Source organism: Ambystoma mexicanum, chromosome 2q (genome assembly GCF_040938575.1).
Source record: "Ambystoma mexicanum isolate Mex_15411 chromosome 2q, UKY_AmexF1_1, whole genome shotgun sequence".
NCBI classification, from domain to species: domain Eukaryota; kingdom Metazoa; phylum Chordata; class Amphibia; order Caudata; family Ambystomatidae; genus Ambystoma; species Ambystoma mexicanum.
This window is the reverse complement of record NC_090924.1, coordinates 589760090-589777489: the sequence shown is the minus strand read 5'-3', so window position 1 is coordinate 589777489 and position 17400 is coordinate 589760090.

Genomic DNA, 17400 nt, shown 5'->3' with positions numbered 1-17400 from the left:
ACAAGGCATTACTGTCGGAATACATCCCGAAAGGGGGGTGGGCTAGCGATACTTCACAAACACCAATTTACATTAATAATTAAGGACACCTCAACCAACACCACAGACTACACATCTCTATTGGTAAAACTGCAACTCTCTCCCTCCACCTCCCACAGCTTCCTACTCATCTATAGACCCCGCGGCCACAACAAAAACTTTGCAGACACACTTGGTGAAGCACTAGCCACCAACCTCATCCTACATCCAACACTTAGCATCTTGTATTTGTATTTGTATTTATTAGTTTATATAGTGCTTTATGCCAAAGCACTGCAGAATTGAACAACTTGATACAAAAAACATAACATTACAATATAACGTTAGAAGCAAATTACAGAATTAAATCTTAGGGGATTTCAACATATGGTTCGACTCCTATGACCCAATCACTCACAGACATTGTAGAATCACTCAACCCAACACAATACATCTCCACACCGACCCACACGGGAGGTCACACCCTCGATGCCTATCTTCAGCACTACACACACATCTTCCCAGCTCCCCCCCCCCCAGCTCCTCCACCCCCTATCATGGACTGATCACTTAGCAATTTACTTCTTCATACCACTGAGCATAACGGCTGGTGGTCAAGGCCACACACGACCACCACCAACCACCTCCCCTTTCATCTCACTATGGAATAAAGTCGTAATCAACCCAGATCTAGCACACTCATTCCTTGACTCTCTCCGCACACTCTCCCTCCAGGGACGACCTCCAGCAATCAAAACCTTCAACCTCTGGCTTACAAACACCCTCATAACCCTCACCCCAATAAAACATACCACTCAGAGATCAGGACCAACACCCAGGTGATTTACTGACAAACTCAAATCACTAAAAACCCTCAAGCACCATCTGGAACGGACCTGGAGAATGGACCCCACTTCACAGAAAAAAATTGTCTGAGAAAGAACAAACAGAGCTTACAGACTGGAAATTAGAAAAACCAAGAAAACATTCTATGGGAACAGAATCATTAATACACAAAGCCCGAGCAAAGAACTACATAGAATCTTAGCAGAATTCAAATCCCCGGCATGCATGAGCCACCTCTCTCCAGTTTTCCAAGCCCTATGTGGCACGCTGTCACTGCACTTCCACAATGTTGCTATTGACAGACACTCCGCCATCATCTCTAAATTGGAAAACATGCCCCCACCACACACCTGGCCACAGACCGTCCTTCTTCAAAACCCCAACTCGATACAAATCTTTGACTCTTTCTCTCCCATCTCACCCCAGGAGTTCCACTCATAGCAGATAGCCACTTTTCCGGCTCCCATGAGGACGCCTGCCCACCCACACTCCTCAAAAACATACTTTCCTCTATGTGTGCTGGTAGTATCGCATGCTCAATCCTTAACCACTCACTCACGTCAGGATCCTTCCTGGAAGCCCTAAATCCCTCCTACATCAAACCTATCCTCAAAAAGCTGACACTCGACCCACTCCTCCCCCAGGATACCGGCCAGTCTCCAACACACGATTCAGCGCCAGACTCATAGACCACGCACCTTAAAAGCAGCTTAGCCTCTTCACTCAAGCCAACAACCTCCTAGACCCTGCACAATCAGGGTTCAGGCCACTCAGAGGAAAATAATCCTCCCTAGTATCCATCTGTGATGACCTAAAAAGAACCGCCGATGCAGAAGGCTGCGCTGTACTCATCATACTGGACCTCTCTGCAGCCTTCGATATCATTGATCACACTATCCTACTAGACAGGCTACAAACACTAGGAATCAGACACACAGCCCACTCTTGGATCCCCTCTTTCATCTCAAATCGCTCACAAATCATGCACCCCCACCAGTTCACATCCACCTCATGACCAGTAAGGAAAGGTGTGCCAGAAGGAGCATCCCTATCTCCCCTAATCTTCAAGTTCCAGCTAAAACCCCTGCACGCAATCATCCACTCATACAATCTTACCTGCTACAACTGAACAGACGACACCCAGATCATATCATCCTTAAACTCACAAAATCTCAAGGTTCTGGTAGTCCGCACCTGTCATCATGCCTCTCGGATATTGACCACTGATGATGACCAACCACCTCATCCTCAACCCTGGGAAAACTGAAATCCCAGTTTGCGGGAAAACAGCCTTCCTTTCCCAACTGATTCCGTGGCCTCAATCCCTAGGACAAGCACCAGGAACTTCGAAAGTGGTAAAAAATCTTGGATGCACATTGGACACAGACCTAATCCCCACCCAACACACCACCTCCACATCCAAAACCTGCTTCTACCATCTATGGATTATCAGGCTTATTTTCCCTTAACTACCTATTCCCACTGATTTTCCGCCATCAACTCCATTATCCTGTCCCGCCTAGACTATGCAAATTACCTCTACCTAGGTGCTCCAGCATTTCAACTAAGGAAACTCCAAAGGATCCAAAACGCGGCAGTACGCCTGCTCATTAACCTACCCCCCAGAGAACACAGCCGCTACAGACGAAAAGTCCTCCATTGACTCCCGATTTGTCGGCGCACTACCTTTAAGGCCATGTTCATCACCCACCCCGCGCCATCCACAACACTGGCAAGGAATTCCTTCGAGAAAAAATCCTCCCATACCAGCCCTGTAGACGCCTCAGATCTCACACAGCATATCTCCTAGTGGTCCCACCCCACAACTCCTCCAGGCTGGGCGGGTCCTCGTTCTCCGCCCAAGCGCCAATTATCTGGAACTCCCTACCCCTACATTTGCAACATGAAAATCACCTGAAATACAGAAAGGCCCTAAAAACCTGGCTTTTCCCAACTCCCCCCTGAACTCCTCCCACTCTCTAAGCTACACTGCTGAACCCAACATCCCTATACACCAATCACAGAAGTGATGCCAGCAGCATTCGCAGTGGCTCACCTAGACAAACTGTCACCCCGTGAACAACATCACTCCCACCCGATAAATACTGCATGAAAGCCGGCAGCACTCGCTGAGACACTCCACAATTAACCTTACACCTCCTCTAACCACAACACTGACACCAACAGCATTATCATCGACTCAGCTGACAAACTATTGCCCCAAGCGCAACAACACCCCTACCGGTCAAATACTTGAGGGAAGACAGCAGCATTCGCTGTGGCACACTGCAATAAACCTCATACACCCTTGCCGTCCAGACATTCGCACCAGAGAGACCACGAATAATGAGACCATGCTGTCCACACTGGACAAAGGACGCTGCAGATGAACTACATCAAAGCATACAGTACATATACCTTTTAAGCCTAATTGTGGACACAGGCCGCAGGCACAGTCAAACATCCATGCCCCATAGAATGCAGCTGTGGCTATGCCCATCTGGTCTAGCAGAGCACATAGACGTCCACACTGAAACACCTGATGTACCTCAACACCTCTGCCACTAGCACACTACCAACGAAAAGGAAATTTGGTATAGCTGGCCACACATCGAATCCTCAACAATAGCAGTATATAGCATACCACCAACAGCACCCAGCCACGTGCTTGATTTTGGGTTGCTTAGTGGAGCCTAGCCAGCCACCTAAGTCCTAAGCTGACAAAAATGCACACAAGCTTCTCTTTATTTAAAACTCTTAGAACCTCCACCACATTGACTGTGGTCACCGAGGGCATTCCAACCACAAAGCGCATTGGGGCCATACAAATGGGGAAAGAACACCATATAAATAACAGACTACAATACAGTACAATACATAATTATATTAAGCAAGAGCTGAAGTATTAAATGGAATGACAGTGTGTGGCCATGTATTATAAGGAATGAAATACCCACTACCATGCATAAAAAGAATATTCCAAGTCACCTTGAAGTTTCATTACCTTATAAATGAACTCAGTCTTCGGCCTCGTTCCTCTATTTGGTCACAAAACTCCTCATTGGCTTGCACTATCCTTATACAGTAGGTGGTACTTTTTCCCATATATATATTACTGAACAATGATTGAGTACGCGAATGTTTGAGTCAACCTACTTTCATTCCCTCTTATCTACTTTCATACACAATACACTGTTTTATTTAAGATATCTTTCTTTAATGTGTTTAACCACGCAACATGACTCTAGCAACTACTTCACCGTAATTTAGATACAGAATGCATAGTTCGCATAGTTACAACTTTTACACTATAATCAAATTTAATGTTTTTGTTAATGCATGTATACACATTTGTAATATTGTTTGTCTAGGATTATTCTGAAATGAACACACTGACGGAAAGTATGCTCCAAGTTTTTTCTTGTTGTAGAACCGTACATCGGTTGACGTCTGCTGCCTCTTCCGCTGCATTTAAAACAGCGTCCTGTTCTCATACCTCTGTCAGACTTCCATTTTGTCTTTCTTCGCGTACATTAGCGAAATGCTTCAACAACCAGGTGATGCTTGAGGAAATAGATTCTGTGGAGGTGATGCTGTACTTTATTGGACTAAAGAAAAATCCATCAAATCCAGATATGAATCAGTGATAACGCAAAAGGCACGGATGGTCTGGCAACCAATGATGAGATAGGAAATTACTTCAAAGAAGATATGGAAATTAGACTCGGGTGCGCGCGGAGTAAGCTGACAAGGACTGATCACAAAATACGCTTACAATGACACTGGCGGTTTAAGGATTTCGACGGTACATTTTTTAGAAGGGATGTTTGTCCAAAGGACTATGACTGTATTTTGATAAGATAGAAATATGAAAATAAAATCTAAACATACATGGCTACACCAAAAGAGATACAGATGTTTTGTAAATGCAGCCAGAGCCGTTCTGTGTATGAAATGCACAAGGCTGAAGGAAGCCGGAATGATTGTGTAGTCGGTCAGAAACCCACCTAAACAGTCACCGGGTCCAAGCAGGAAACTGCAAGTGACACTGAATGTATGATTGCTCGTGCATTTCAGACAGCTTTCAGTGGGAGTGGCAAGTCTTCCAGACCACTGCGGCTCTGTCTGCCTCAAAGTCAGGGGTGGTCTGTCCTATAGGCAACTCTGGAGATTTCCCAGTGGGCCTCTGTGCCCTGGAACTTTGACAATTATTTCCAGGGCCTCTTTTGTTTCCCAATCCTCCCCTGTTCAAAGTGATATAATCTGAGTGCTTTCGGATCCTTCGTGGGACTTCCACATGGCTTCCATTTAGGCAGAAGGTCTTCCCTAGACCACCTTGATGGGCAAAATAATGTGGTAAGTATAAGTAAGGCCCTATGCATTTCAGTAAACATACAGGGCCTGATTTACAAAGGCCTTTTACAATGGTGTAATCCCATTGAAAAACACTTTGTAAATCATTTTGCCTTGGTGTTTTCTTTTTGTTGTGATTTCTTTCATTATGTATTACATTGTGTAGCCTTGACCTTATCGCTTCCTTGAAGACGTCTGTAGCATCCACTTGTGATTGGATGAATCAGCACACACATGCAGGCAGAGGGAGTGAAGGCATGCTAGGCTCAGCTCCTGTTGAAGGTTCTAGGGGAGGGGCACAGCTCGCTCCCTAGCTGCTGCACTCCTGGGCACATGAGGATGGAAGCACGTTTCTCCCCCATCTCCTTGCACACTATTATGCAAAGACCTGGAAATGCAACACCTTTCCCTCCAACCGAATCACTTTTCAAATGAATTAAGGACGTTGGGCTGCTATACCTGGATCCTTGCTTGCATCCTGACCCCCCTCCATATAAAAGTAAGCCAGCCTAGATTTAACTCCTCCTTCTACCTTTAAAATGGACACGACCATTCTGTCACATCCAGTGCAGGTTTGACAAAAGGAGTCTGGCTACATGGCTCTGTTTCACATGGGGGGCAAGTTGTCCTGCCCAATGCACCGGTCTAAGAGAGCCCTGGCCCTAACACCTGTATCAAATGCAATCCAAATTTAACAGAAGGACAGGCTTGGTTTGACAAAAGGGCAAAGTAGGGCAATGAGGTCCCAGGTTCTCCCATCCCTCTTGTGAAGGAGATCCCAACCACCACCCGGCCTTTCTGTCATGAGTAGGGATGCACTTTTCACAAAGGCACTTCTGAAATTGCAGTATTGGTTATAGCTAATGGCAGTTGGCCTCACTGAGCTGACTTACTATATGGAATCTACTCGACTCTGCTAAACGAGCATCTGAGGGTCTCCAGTTACTGTGCTGACTGGACATTTTAGATTCTTTCTTTGCTGTGCAGACTGGCCATCATGGAATCTACAGTCACTGTCCCCACTGGGCATAATGGAACCTGCCCCAAGTGTGCTAAAGCACAACACAAGAATAGGTTGTCAGTGTTTTAAGTAGGAATATTGGAATCTGACCTTAAAATGAGGAATGGAAAACAGCAACACTGACTTACTGTGCTAACTGCGTATAATTTAAGCTTCTCCTACAGTGCTAAATGGGCATCCTGGAATCTTCCCTTGTTGCGCTGAATGGGCCTACTGGAATTTGGCCTAACTGTACTAACTGTTCATACAGTAATCTGGCTTTATAACGCTTAATGGGTCCGTCTGAACCTTGTCATCCTGTTTTGACTGTTCCTACTCGAATCAGGCCTTGTTGTGCTAAAGGGGAAAACTGGAATCTGCAGTTACTGTGATGACAGAGCATTATGGAGTCGAGCCTTACTCTTGAAACTGGCATTAATTAAATCTTGCCCTGCAGTGGTAATTGGGAATAGTGTAATCTGCATTTACTGCACTAACTGGGCAACCAAAATCCACCCTTACTGAGCAAAATGAGTATACTAGAATCTGCTGTTACTCTGCTAACTTAAAATTAACTGGAGCTTTTCACTCTCACCTTGGTGGGGCGTTAGACACAAACTGCACTGCACAAGCATAAGGTGTTGGCCTGGTTAACTTATTCTCTGCATTTAAGCTCATGTGCCCTTGTGCATGCTTCATGAGCACAGCAATGTTGGTGTCGAGGTTTGAACACTCAACTTCGAAATCGGAGCAGCCTGGGTGCTGAGTTTGAACCGTTCGTTCTATGGATTTTTTAGGTAAACTATTATGGTCTGAAACGGCTTTTAATGCGCCGCAGTGAAAGCAAAATTCTAATAATCTGTTCAGTTGTAAAATGGATTATTGCCCGCCATAAAACAAGCGACACTTGACTAAATGCTTGAAGCACAGAAAAGTATGTCCCTGGAAAACAGTATTTGAAAAATGTTGGCAGTGGGAAATAGAGAGTCAGCAATATTTATTTTTTTGTTTTGATGAAGCAATCAGCCTCGTGGGTTTGCTGTCTGATGAGATCTGATACCGCCTGTATGTGGGACAGTTGTACACAGTCCATCAAGGCATGAAAGGGTTAAAATCCAGAGACAACCATACCATTTCTTTATAAAAATGTAATGATTTAGTTTATTTAGGACTACAGATGCCATATTGCATTTGGCAAAGAAATGTTACCCAATCTGCGGTAGTGCTTGTGTGGTTAGATTATTAAGGGTAAGCGGCAGCCCGGTGCAACAAAACTGGCCAAGATACTGACTGATTGATTTAAAAGTTTGCTGTGTATCGTAAACAGTTTGTCTGAATAAAACAATAAAACAAAGATATAAACTGAGGAACGATTACCTTTTGATGATGTAAAACAGAAGCAACAGGGGCCACCTATAAAATGTCTGACAATTAACCATGTGAGCTGTGCTCAAATCATTCTGCCACCCAATGTACATAAGAAATAATTAAACTTGTTGATAACGATGTGTCATTTATATAGTGCTTTCGCCAAATATCTTTACATAGAACATATTTAAATACAATATCACCCAACTGAAGTTGATACTCATTTATTGAACTTGGAACGATGAAAGGATGAGGTTCCCTTCCGGGATCCAAACGCGCAACCTGCAGATCACAGGCAGATCACAGCAGCAAGTGCTAAACCCGCTGAGCTGTCTTACCGTACATAAGGTCCACACCTGACCCTAACACACTTATGAACACCATGCTGTCACTAGCTGTTGCGAACTGTGACATGCAGCTGCTCCTGCTCCACAGTGGGCTGCAGAGGCAGGAACAGCAGCACAGGGTACAGAGACGAGAAGGGGGAGGAGTAAGAGGAGGAGAAGGAGGAGTAGGAGGAGACACCTTGCATGGTGAGGGCACATTCCCTGGAACAGGCTCTCACCCATGACATCAACGGTCACCCAGCTGATAGCTCTGTAACGGCTGAACTGGGAGACCATTGTTGAGCTAGTCACCCTGATCCATGACGACATACAGAGCAGGATCAATATCAGAACTGCATTACCTCTGCTGCTGAAGTATGTGTCGGTCCTACACTTCCCTAACACTGGCACCCAGTGGTCGAAGTGTACAAAAAGAACTATCAGAACTATGTTCCTGCTGGCATGTCCCCCCACACCGCACAAACCCCATCACCATGCCCCCCATGTGCCATACAAACCCCTAAAGAAATGTGCCTGTTGTTTAAGGGAACGTTCAGTGCAGTGCACCGAATTGCAAGTTTCAACTTCTTCCTACACTTTTATTTTAAAATGAGACCATTCCTGAAAGGTTTCTATTTAAAAATGAAAGTATAGGAACAGTAAAACTTAATTAAAAAAGTAGAGGAGCACTGCTCCCAACCGCTCCCACCCACTTCGACCACTGGCACCTTCCATCACACTGTGGGCATGATGCATGGCATTTCCTAGGCCACATTTTCACTCGTGCTCCATGTCTCCTGGTACATCTCCGTGTCCACCACCCCAGCACAGATCAATGCCACAAAGGGATGTTTATACGCAGCAGCCCGCTTGCCCAACGTAATTGATGCTCTGGACTGCCCACATGTGTAGTTCATGGCCCCCCAGCCATTTGAAGAGGTATACCGCAACAGGAAACAGTATCACGCCATGAATGTCTAGGTCACCTATAACGCTGACCCTGTGATCACACACTGCTCGCATCCCTGGTTCCACCCACAATGCCATGGTCCTATGGAACAGCACACAACATGGATACATGGAGAGGCATACAGGACAATGGACATGGATGTTGGGGAGTACAAGTGCCATCACACAAACTAATCTCGCAACACTATTGAAATGCCATGTGAAGCGAGGGAGGGACAACCCTCTGGATTCGGACACGAATGACACCAATGCGTATTGCCCTGACAGGCTACCAACACACACACACACAGGACTACAGGAACCATTAAGCAACATTATACATACCTGTACATGGAACAACAAAGTTCAACACTGCACCAATGGAATGCAATACTGGCAGATGTAATTGCATGTACTCAGGTTACCATTTATATGAAGCCATAATGGAATAGAAGCAGGCAACACAAACCTGCAGACGTACAACTAACCACCCATCAGGGCACATGCATGAGAGCAATATACAGGCCCAACACAAGCACTATGACATCATGCCATGACAATCACAGACCACTCTGAAAGCAATAAGTGCTGGCTGTGAGTTGTGTGCATGGTGTTTATTTATGTTTTATTTATTTATTGGAAATTCGTATGGTGCCTACACAGTAGAAAGTGTAACCAGGAACCACAAGAAAGGTGGGAGGCAGGGACAGAGGATGATAACAACAATAAACGATCGTACTAGGTCTTGTGACATTCAGATTGTACAAGTGCCGCAAGGAAAAGCAAGAGGGAAGGTGAAGGTTGGGGTGAAAGGGTGAGTAAGGGGAGCGGGAGAGTGGGGGAGGAGTGAGAGCCCTAGGGGAAGGGCAAGTGCTAAGGGGAGCCAGGAGGGCAAGTGCACTGGTGAACGGGATATGGGTGAGTGGAAGGAGGGGGATGGACAAGACTCAGTAGCCCAGCAAGTGCAGACGCGGAATGGGGTGGGGGTCACCAGTGCGAAAAGGGGTAGGGGTTGACCGGACTCAGTAGTCTAGTCAGGGAAGGGTACCCGAAGGCAAGTCCTAGTGAGAGGGTGCTGAGGTAGACTAGTCGTGAAAGGGCCGGGCCCATTATGACTCAGAAGGGACCAGAAAGCCAGTCACAGCAGCAAAGGGATATTAGCAAGGAAAGGGGAGAGGGAAAGAAGAGGAGAAAAGGAAGGTCTTGAGAAGCTTCTGGAGCTCAAGTCTGAGCTCAAGTCTGAGAGGGGCTGAGAGGCCATTCCTGAGGGAGGCTCTTGCTGAGGAGAGAGATCTATCCCCCACTCTGCTTAGTGAAACATCTGACCTGCAGAGGGTTAATGCTAGAGAACCAAGGGGCTCTAGAAGGGAGGTATTTAGGGAGAGAAAGTTGAATTCAGTGCAATCCCAGGTCCTAGAAAGCCTTGTGGATGATGAAAAGGGTCTTGAATTTGATCTTTGCAGCTAATGGTAAGATTTTAGGGCTGGAGAGATGCAGTTCCTGTGCTTGAGGCCAAAGATAGTCTCACAGTCCTATTCTGGATTCGTTGGAAAGGGCTTAGAGAGGAAAGAGGCAGTTTGAGGAAGAGGCTGTTACAATAGTCTAACCTGGAGAGAACAAGAGCTCTGCAGACATTGAGCTTCTGGGGAAACGTGAGGAAAGGGAGAATGCCTCTGAGGAGAAGTTGAAAGTGAGCCTTCTTGGCAAGGTCAGAGATATGAGGAGAGAAAGAGAAAGAAGTGTCGAGAAGGAGAGAGAGGAGTCGAAGATGAAACCCAGTTTTGTAGCCTCACACAAGGGTGATCGGAAGGGGCCCAAGGCGTTACATGCAATGTAAATGTACCCCCATAGTAAATGTAAGTTCTGTGATGGTAAATCATGTTTTGCGACAATACTCTGTGACTGACACCTATGACCTTTGCTCTTGCTGGTGACTCTGGACATGCCCAGCTACCATGGCTGATGACACCCGTGCATAATCCACAGATTCCACTGGAGTTGGCCTACAACAAGTCACACGGCTGGACCAGGCTCCTTATCGAGCAGCCCTTTGTCCTATTTAAGGCTTGTGTCCAGTGCCTACACCAGATTTTAGGGGCCTTAATGTACAGGACAGAGAAGGTCAGACCAATAGTTCTTGCATGTGCCATGCTGCACAAAATGTGCCCCAGGTGGAATATCCCCCTGCCCCCTGATGTGGCCATCCCACCCCCAGAAGAGGAGGACTCACTGCCTGCGGGTGTTGCGCTGCCATGCATTGAGCATGAAGAGAGTAGCGATGGGTGTCTTGTCCAGCAAGAACTGAGGGACATACCTTTTAGCACATTGATATCCACATGCTATACAACTCTGCGAATAAAGTCACATTATTAATTACACAAATGTACACAATGAGGATTGTCCTAGCATTGCTTCAAGTGGACTATTATTTAATTTTGAAATGTGAATACACCCTCAGCGACCACCTCCCCCTACCCAAAACGCCATCCTCAACACACCCTCCCCACCCACCTCCCCCTCTGGACAATGCCACCCCAACACACCCTCCCGAAAACGCCATCCCCAACACTCTCCCCACCCACCTCCCATGTGCCTATATACAGTGTGCTATGTACAGTCACTTGCGTGGCCTTGTGGCCTTACAGAAGGTTCCTCTAGAACCTTTGGAGCCAGATGGCGTGCAGAGTGGCAGCTGGGGGCGCTGGCCAAGGACCCTTCTGTGGGGGTGACAGAGATGGACTGGTCCGATGCAGGCCCCTGGATGCGTTGTAGTGTCAGGCTTGTTGGCCTGCATTGCCTCAACAAAAGCTAAGATGCTCATAGTCATCTCCCTCACCCTCTGTCCCACAAATGTCAGGGTGGCAGATGTGACAACCGACTGTCATCAGTCCTGGTCCGTGGCCCTTCCTATCCTCCGAGAGGCGCCCTGGACACAGTCTTGGATGCCCCACAGGTGTTGGACTTGGGTGTCCACCAGGGTTTCTAAGCACACTTGTCGCTGTTCAATGGTGTCGAGCCTCCTCCATGTGGCATTCTGTGACACTTGCACCATGGGTCATGGACTATAGGGAGGACTGGTGCTGAAGCAGGGTGAGCTGTAAGATCTGCCATCCACACTACCATCTATGTCATGCTCTGACTCCAAGCCACACTGACCATGTGGCTGGTCGTCCCACTCAGGTGATGGGGGTGGGTGCCGTCACATCCCCTTGTGTGTGCCTGCCAGCATCTGACTCCGCTATCATGACCACAGTGGCTCACTGCTGGGTGGCGGTTGCATGTGCCAGGGGTGTAGTACCTGCAGCTGTGTAGGCATTGAATGCCATCAAGTTGCCGTGCTGGCTCTTGTATGTGTTGCGCTATGGACCCTGGCATCCCACTTCTGCCCTCCCCATTGCTGGGCAGTGTAGGGGTGGTGGTTGTTGGCATTGCTCTGGAGGCACGTTCATGGGATGTACGGGGCCTGTATCCTCCTTCTCCAGAGACGCCTGTGAACCAGTTAGGTGGGCAATGACATGCAATTACTCAACATGCATACTTGTATGTGGGCTTGCTAGTCACACATGCTACATGAAGGTGGGATATCATACACATGTGGTCTGATCGGTATGGTCAATTGTAGGCCAATGCATATGTCCAGTGCAATGTGGGGTAGTTTCTGCTGAGGCTGTGCATCACATTGGCATGTGCCTGTTGCCAATGTGGCCTGTACATGCGGTTGTGCTGAGGGTACACTTTGGCACTTGGCCTTTCTCAGCAGACATGGAGGCTGCACACAGGTGCATGTGCTCACTTGCACCTTCATATTGCTGTCCATGGGTATGTCCACATTGCCCACCTACCCTTGAATTCAGGGCCAGCATTAGCCCTGGTAATGCCTGGAGAAAAAATAGTTTTCTGCCACCCCACCTCCTCCCTTCCGTCAAGGGTAGACAGGGCCAACATTTTGCATGGAGTAGCCCTGCATAGGCTGCCTCATGCTGGTATGGCAGTGGTGCTCTTTTGAAATTATGAACTCCCCATTCCAGCATGTGAGCAAGCCGCTTTCCAATTCAAAATGGTGCCTTCAACACGCCAGGTCGGGATAGTCCTTGTAAAACACGAGCTGGCATGTCATGAGGGCTGATGTAGTACCCCCAGGCGACCGCCCGGATCACCCATGCTTAAACCCTGCTTTGCATGAATACGCATTGGGTGGCATTGCCTTTGGGTGCATTGCCATGTGGTGGCACCTCCCTCTGTCCATTGGGCCCATCTGTGCAAAGGGAGACATGCTTGGGATGGTCATTTAGCCTGTGCATTGTCAAGGGAAGGTGGGACATTCAGACTCACCAGATTCTCCATGGCTGCTGACTCTGACCTCAGCACTCACAGGTCCCTCCCCATGGGAGGATAGAGCAGGCCTTCTCCTCCCATGGGGCTAAAACAAGGGGGTCCATGGTGCTGCCTCCTGTGGCCGATGACTTCCACCAGTGTTTGGAGAGGAGGCTGCAAACCCTGGCCTTTATTTTAATTTTTTGATTTAGAAATTAGTTTATTTGCAAGCGTTTTTCATTGTTACCATCTTAGCTAGTAAAAGGAAAATAAAATGGAAATAAAACAGGATCGCTCAACATGAAAATAAAAATGATTGTCTCTATCAATTTTCCATTTCATTACATAGGATATTTGCTGATCTTTACAGTTACTCTGGTATGAGAGTCCATAGTTCAATCCAGAATTGGAGTGCTTCAAATATAACTGTCTTTTTTTGCCTATAAGCATAGAGTTCCAACGATCTTCTGATGTATGCATAGCTACAGTTTGTGAATATTTGTGTGTATATTTCGACCTTACTGGAGTTAAGGCTTTCCATCCCATAAGTAAATGGTGTAAGGATTCAACTATTTCCACGTCAAGGCAAAATCGACAGGTGTTTGGTAATTCGACTGGTTGTTTCATTTGACCACGCAGTTCTCGTGTGGGTAGCAAATTTAGTCTAACGCAAAGAAAATGATCGCAGAATTTTGGTGCAGGAAAATGTTGCAAATATGCAGGCAGTTGATTAGGTTTTTGCGCTTCTATAGTACAGTTAATGGACATTCTGTATTTTGCCTTCTGAATCTGTGTCTGTATCCAATCGTTATCTTGGACTTTCTTTTTAATGGCCACTGGATTTTGTTTTAAGGTATCTACTGAGCTTCCCAATGCATCAATCCAGTGTTCAGAGGAAAGTTTCCATTTGTTTAGAATTGATTTAGTCACAATGTTTGGCCTAGTTTTTAATATTTCCATTCCAGGAATATCATCGTCCGTAATGGTTTTCCGGTACATTTCTATGGACTTCCATAGAATTAGAGAATGGATTGATTGCAGGCCAATTTCAAAGCGTATTCTCACTATCGGAAATGATTTTGGCAATGCCAGACCTTTTTGTGCCAAAACAGGCCTTCACGCTTTTCCCAAATTTCATGAGGTCGGTTCAACCTGGTTTCAGCTACATAGCTCATAATTGGGATTACCTTCTGCTGGTAGAAAGCTTGTAATGGGCACAGAGAACATTTTCCAATATTTTTGTTTAGTATGAGAGCTTGTCTGGCTAATGATGTTTCATCTCAGAAGATGTTAGACCATTCTTGTTCTCCAATGGCACAGTTCAAGCGAATTCCCAGATGTGTATAAGACTTCACTTCAGTGAGTCATGCAGCATGTAAGAATTGTGCAAGAGATTTCTGTTTTGTGTTTTCGAGTTCCTAAAAATGACATGACCTGTGATTTTTCAATATTGATCTTCATGTTGTTGGTTTGAATATACAGATCAAAGCTGTCTAAACATTTTTGCAGACCTATTTGTGTTTTGTCCAGTGTCACAAGGTCATCTGCATAAATGAACCACGGTACTGCGGTGCCATTTAAGAGAGGCAGAAATGCATGGACATCCTTTTTGTGATTCAGCAATGTCTGAGATGTATAGAGTAAAAAGTGTAGCACCGAGCAGACAGCCTTGTTTCAATCCTCTCTCTGTTTTAATGCTTCCTGTTGTTACGCCATTTTCTGATAGCCAGACTTTAACAGATGTTGCTGAGTATAATGTTTTTATTGCAGCTAGTGTATCTGCTGGGCACTGCCATCTCTCCAATTTGTTCCATAATAACTTGCAAACGACCGAGTCAAACACTTGTTTTAGATCTAAAAATATTGCATGCAGATTGGTCTTTGTGATAAAGACGTCCATCTTCAGACAATTGAGAATCAACAAATTAAGGTTTGTACCAACCCCCTTGGCAAACCCAGTTTATCTGGGGTCTCCTCTCTGTGTCTTTCTCATTCAGGCGGTTAAGGTTTTAAGTAGCATTGCAGCTAGATCTAATAGGGCAATAGGTCTGAAATTTGCTGGTAAAGATCTTAGCCCTTGTTTGTAAATAGGAATTACAATGGCTGATTTCCATGTTTCTGGTACTTGGTTTAGTTCACAGATTATCTGGAAAGTGGTAAAACAGTATTCGGCCTAGGCTTCAAGATTTATTTTAAGATGGCAGTTGGATAGACCATCTGGTCCTGGTGCGCGAGAGCTGTTAAGGTATTTGATCTGATCAATAATTAGATCTCTATCCCATGTTAGGTTCCATGTCTGCAGTTTAGGTGCCGTCTCTATAGAGGCAGTTGGAATAAGGTCTTATCTGGTCGTTTGCCTAGATTTTGTAGCATTACTTGGTTTTGCAAACAGAGCAGTAAAATGTGAAGCCCAGGGTGCTTTGGTTACTTCTGAGATGAAAGCCGATGATTGATTTGCTTTCCCATTGAGAAGGGACCATAATGTTGCAGATGATTGATTCCTTAAGGCTTGAAGCATTTGTTCTGCGTCACACTGATAGCATGAAGCTTTAGATGCTATTAACTCATTTTTTTTATCTTTGGTTGATATTTTGCTTCACAATATATCGTTGGTCTAATGGTAGAAGAAGTGATTACTTAATTTCTTTGCGCTTCAATTTTCTCTTTAGTACCAGTTTGCGATGATATGCATGATTGTAGCTGAGATTCATCATCTGTGCATTTTTGGGCCTTTGCTTGAAAGAGTCTAGTATCCATTGATAATCAAGTTGCCTAGCTCCAGAGTCTATAGAATTTAGAAATCCTGTCGAGATTTTTTGTGCTTCCTGTCTGTTAATACGTAGTCTCGACTGTGCATTATTGATTTCTAATGGTGGTAAATCTAAGCACGGTCTTAGTTTCAAGTTGGTTTTCCAGGAGAGTGATAGACTTCTATAATCACTTTTCCTTGTATTTGCGATTTGCAAGGATTCCACCTCTGGGAGTAGTAAGGTTAAAGTGAAGATATAGGGGGTCATTCCGAAGTTGGAGGTAAGGGAAAAATGATGCCGGTGAAGGATTACCTGCATCGCTTACCGCTCCGGACTATTCCGACCTGCCAACCCGCTATTAGCGACACCGTAAATAACGGTGCCTCTAATAGCGGCATGGGCGCGGGCACGCAGCCAATCATACTGGCAATAGGGGTAAGCTGTTAAAGGGAGTAAATCACAAGTCAGGCGGACAAGCAAATACCAGCATCATGAAGGCGCAAATAGTGAATACCGGCATGCCGTAAATACCGGCATCGAGAGCCAACCGTAAAATGCTATGTGCAGTGTTCCCAACTGCCACAGGTGCACACTATCAGCACAGGTGGAGGCAATGGAGTCTGGGCCTGTCTAAAAGGAGCACACCCACACACCACACACCTTCCCACACCAAGATAATTCTAATAGTAGTATCAATACTTGAGCTGGAGGACATGCTTGCATTGCAACACCAGCAACAGCAGGCACCACAGAGGAGACGCAGCAGTAGAAGGAGGGTGAGACAGGCCCAGCATGCCCCACCAGTGCAGCCAGTGTAACCATGCAGGCAGCCCCCAATCCATCACATCAGAGCCAGTCCTTTCAACCCAACCCCAGAGCAGAACCACACCCTGTACCTTCTGGACCGGGACACCATCACCACCATCGTGGACATGATACACAACAACATTGTCAGCCTCATTGAAATACGTACCGCCATCCCCCCTCTACTGAAGGTAGTGTCTGTGCTCCACTACCTTTCCACAGGCACCTACCAGCACACAGTGGGGCACATGCATGGCATATCACAAACCTTATTTTATCGCATTCTGAAGCAAGTGCTGGATGCCCTCCTGAAGCACACAAGGGACTACATATCCCTACCACGGACTCCCCAGGAGAATTTTGAAACACAAGTTGGCTTCCATTCACTGGCAGGCATGCCAAATTGTATAGGTGCCCTCGACTGCACCCATGTGGAGTTGGTGGTCCTGCATGCCATGGAGATGGTGTACCGCAACCGCAACCTCAAGCAATACTACTCCATCAAAGTGCAGATGGTATGCGATGGCAGCAAGATCATCACACTGTTGTGCCCGATATCCCTGATCAACTCATGACTCAATGGTCCTGCGGAACTCCACGCTACCGCGCTTTTCTGAGCGACATGCTGTACGACGTGCCTGGCTGCTTGGTAAGTTGCATGATAGGCACATTA